Here is a 4938-nt window from a genome sequence, read left to right as displayed (position 1 = left end):
GTTCAATGTTTTGGTAAATTTAAATGTTTATTATAATTATGAAAAGTCCTTGTTTTACAGATGTCTTGTTAAGGATAAGGACAAGCTTTGTTTAGTTATGTAAGCGCCCGTTGAAGCAAAATATCGATATATTTCATTCGATATCATACCGCTACTACTACTAACTGTAATGTAGGTACTATAATAACCAACGGGAAATATACAGGGCTGTGTGTGATAGAAGGAATTTTATGTGCGCCTGGTACGCTTACAGTTTTTGTTTATGTATGTATTCCTAACGGCTCATGTCGCCCTGGTACGTTGGATTAGATAACGTTTTATTGGTTGTTTTTATGCTGTGTGTGTACAATTGAGAGTTATTTATTGTTTTTATTATGCGGTAACTACGAGTATTTTTTGAGTACGGTTCTCTTCTCATAAGTCAAAAGTTGTTTCTTTTTATCCTATTCATCAAAAAGGGTTTTACCTACCTAACCTTCAAAACTATGTTTGTTATATACCTACACATAGCCAGCTTAATTATTTGGAATGCAAATGAAATAATAAAAGATTGATTCAGAGATATTAAATTTATTTACCTATGACTTTGTTAAAACAAATATCAACAATGGTTACTGCATAATTAATACCTTGGCCAGCAAAACTAATATTTTTACTCACCATTAAAAATTAACAATAAATAATGTCGCTTAAACCTAAAAACTTATATCACAATAGTATTTAATTGCAAGCTCGAATAGCTTTTAGCTTCAGTCGAAACATTCAATTTACATATTGCAAAATAATACTAACCATAAAGGGATTAATCCCATCACATAAATGTACTAACCTACTACAGAGTATTACCAAGCTCGGCGCTGTTTGACAAGCCCTCGATGCATTTTAAAAGAGAATTTCATTCATATCACCGTTCCCGTTCAATACCGAGTCAACTTGTTGAGCAAAATATTTTTCAATATGAAACGAGTGTTACGCATTACTGGGATTGAATTCCAATTGAAAACGATTCAGAATATGTCAGACAATCCCGTAATAAATACGATTATTGTACAGTAGAACTCCAATTATCCGAACTCCGACTATCCGAATCGCCGATTATCCGAATCACAAAAATTGTCCAAAAAAGTCTAAGTGCGCTATTATTCTCCCCCCCCCCCCGCGAAGCCAGTGTTTGCGCGTCAAGTCTTGACTTGACTTGACTTGTCTTAACTTGCCGTTGTGCCTACACTAACTTCCCCCCGCAATTTAATTCAATAAAAAAATAGTGCAATATCAAAACGTAGCTTTTATTCTCCTCAACGGCAATTTTTTTTTAAAAATCCGATTATCCGAATATTTGATTATCATTTTCAATGGTTGGTAATGTCTGGTTCGGTTTTATTGAGAGTTTGTTCTAAGCTTTCGTATATGAATACGAAGAAACATTTCAATTTTATTACTTTGTTTATATCTTTTATTATTGTGTGGAAATAAGAGAGTTGATTTTCAACGACCATGCATTGAGTTTTAAACCATAAAACTATTGATAATAACACATTCTCAAACAGTATACCTAAACGCAAAATGTATCTTATACACTCTTATACCTCTATCTTTACGTTACAATAAACATTATGCCTTAATACCAAACAAAATGTCGCAGAACAGATACCTCAAAATAACATTCACCTCTAAATTATCTGGAGTAAATTCCTTTCAAGAGTGCTTAGAGCCGGCTAGATTTCTAAGACACAGGGCGGTATTCAGGCATTCAGTGTAAATCTTGTGCGCGGGAATGCGGGCCTGTGTCGTCGCCATGACAGTTTTGCAATTAGGCGTCCCGCAAAATGGCGGTGCTGCGAAATTATCGCGCGGTTCGTAATGCTCCGTGCAGACTTTGGGAAGGATTTGAACCAATATTGGGTGTAATTTCAAGTAATATTGGTTTTCAACAATATTGGTTCATTTACATGATATTAATTTATAATAGTGGCTGTTGTTGGTTTAGGTTTGACTATGATATATTTCAGTCGTTACAGATGTTTGATAAATAAACAATTTTAATTGTAAACGTCGTCCAACTATTTTACTAGCAATATCAATTTATTTAAATGACCTAAAACTTTTGTGTAAACAGTTTCTTCTTTTATTTTATACGTTGGGTGAAAACATTGGTCCAACATTGTCAATCGTGTAGACTCAGCACAACCGCAGTGACTTGTGTAACTAAGTTTCAGCTGAAGTATCAGCCGGCTGATTAAGTGACTTGCATTAGGCAGTGCGGCTGATTTTGTCAAAGCAAATAGCCCGCCAAATAATTAGTTTCTTTGTAAACTAAGTTGAGAGTTAAATTGTGAACTGTGAGGAGTAATTATCGACTTTAGACAGTACTTAAGTGTACCACTTATTAATGGTTCTCATTTCATTCTAGTTTTTTTAAATACCAATAGTATTAGAGGAAATGTTCAAGTACAGATTTTATTTTCTACTTCAATTTAGTAGACATTGACAATCTTTAGGATTCGGGTCCAAACTTAATCTCGATTAGAAACGGTTTTTTAACCTCGAAGTACCCTAAAAGCGAAAAATGTAAATTACATTTCGTTGGTTCACAAGAGGTTCGCAATAGGCGTAAATTGCTCCTTATTCGTTCCCGAGTCGATCCCGTTTCGTGGCTAATGGTATCGGGAGTGTAGGTAAATACTGGGTAAATATATACCACAGGCTTTTACCGTATTTGAATAAGTCCTGCTGCGCTCTGATCGACGTGTCACGAATAGTTTTTGAGCTCTTCGATTTGATGGTAGCCTGGTACCTGCGCTTTGATTGACCTAATGAATGATACATATTATTATAGTGTGTACCAATACATAACAAACACAATGTGTTTAGAGTACTAGAATCTTTGTTAATGGTTTAAGAAGGTATCTACAAGAAAACTAATCACAAACTACACTGATATAAAAATCTCTAGTCACTATCTTCGAAGATGACTGAAAATAAAATACTGACATTTTATAACAATTACCGAATCAATTTCAATTGGGAACGTTAACAACAGAAGTAAACAGCGAGTAACCCAATAGTGGACGAGTGTAGGTCCACTATTGAATTAGCGTAGTGTCCCTTTGACGGTGTCAGTAACCGCAGCGGATGTCCACACCGATGGCACAGCTAGTCTGCGGTTCCTCCTGTATCGCATTTGACGTGACTGTATGTGCATAGAAATGTGTAATCTCCTATATTTGAGTTGTAGTAGAGATATGGAAATATTAAGGACATATAACATTTTAAGGGACCAGAAAGGAATTCAGAATTCAAAGCAGTAGAATGAATTTAGGAAGTGTATCTGATATTTGCAATAGATTCAGTGTTATTCTTTATCTGTTTATAATTGTTCCATTGCTGGGTAAAGGTCTCTTCTTACACAGAGAGGTATAGAAGTAAAACGCTTGTCTTCGTGAGAGAGACACAGCCGGTCTCCGTGATTGGCCAGCTCCTATAAACCAACCAATCAGAGCACCGAACGCAATCCTTTCGGTCTCACTAAACGTAAAGCAAAAGCCCCTGACTTTAACCAATAGGTATTATTAACTAAAAATAAGTAAATATAATAATTTTGTTCTAGCTCCCATACACATTTAAGTACCGTAAAACATGGCAACTTTACCATATTTTGGAACAAAAATCGAAATATATTTTTAACCATAAGACGCATAGAAACCAAAACTATATATTTAGAATTGTAGTCTATCTGGCTCACTTTACCGTAATCGTCATTATATACAAACGCTTACTTTAGCCGTAGTAAAGAAAAAACAACATGGGTAAAGATACCAAATTTTTGGCAACTTTACCTACGCGCCGTATTCATCGTGTATTGCATATTAAAGAGTTGTTGAGGTACAGAGGGCTTCATCTAGGACCTCTTCGTATTATAATGCAAACAATATGAGGAAATCTATAAAGATAACGGCTACAGAGACAGTAGGGAAAGTTGCCACGGGTTTCATCGTAATTTACATACAAATAATTTGTTACGCTCGGGGTTGTCAAAAAATGAGAATTATTTTTATGACATGTATATTTAAAAAAAAAATTATAAAACTTAAACCTAAATTAAAAAAAAGCATAAATATCTGACATAAATATGGTTCCCTTTTAAACTAAATTAAGTTCTAAAATTTTTAGTATTTATGTTTAAACTTGTAAAAAAAGGCTACAAAATAATGTTTAATCTTTTGATTTTTTAATTTTTTGACTTCACTATCTCCATAGCTAATTTTAACATTACTTTCGTATACTTTTTATATTGTCTAACTCCGAGTTATCTGCGTTTTGTTTCATGTGAGCCATTTTGGCTCTAAAATAAAAGGTATTATTAAATACATTATAACTTATCATCCAGGATATTCACTATTATGCTGGGAAATTTAGGTATTCGAAAATGGTTACATACACACAAACAAGAAAAAAACATTTATTGCCAACCCTAACTGTAGGTAAAGTTGCCACAAAGCAGGCCGTGGCAACTTTACCTAACCTGTGTCAACATTACCGAAGCGATTATTTATCAATAAATTAAAGAAAAAGCAATTGCTGACATTACAACAGTAATCCCAACTATATTATACATTCAAGATCAAAATTTCACTCACCTGTGACATATAATTAAGGCTCTGTGAGCACAATTTAGGAACTACTAACTTTTAGCACATTTTCACGCATACATTGTGACGGCCATTACTGGCATAATAGCAGTCTTGCGTCTACGCAAAATATAGTAAATATTTCCTTTTAATGTCTAAAAAATACTACTATTACAAAACAGAATTCTAGTGGGTAGATTTTTAGATAAATGAGTTTATACTGAATACCTATAGTATGGTAAAGTTGCCAAGGGTCCGGTAAAGTTGCCATAGTTTACCGGTACCAAAAACATTCCAATTCTGTAGAACA

The sequence above is a fragment of the Spodoptera frugiperda genome, chromosome 3, assembly GCF_023101765.2.
Source record: "Spodoptera frugiperda isolate SF20-4 chromosome 3, AGI-APGP_CSIRO_Sfru_2.0, whole genome shotgun sequence".
NCBI lineage: Eukaryota > Metazoa > Arthropoda > Insecta > Lepidoptera > Noctuidae > Spodoptera > Spodoptera frugiperda.
Note: the sequence above shows the minus strand (reverse complement) of the source record.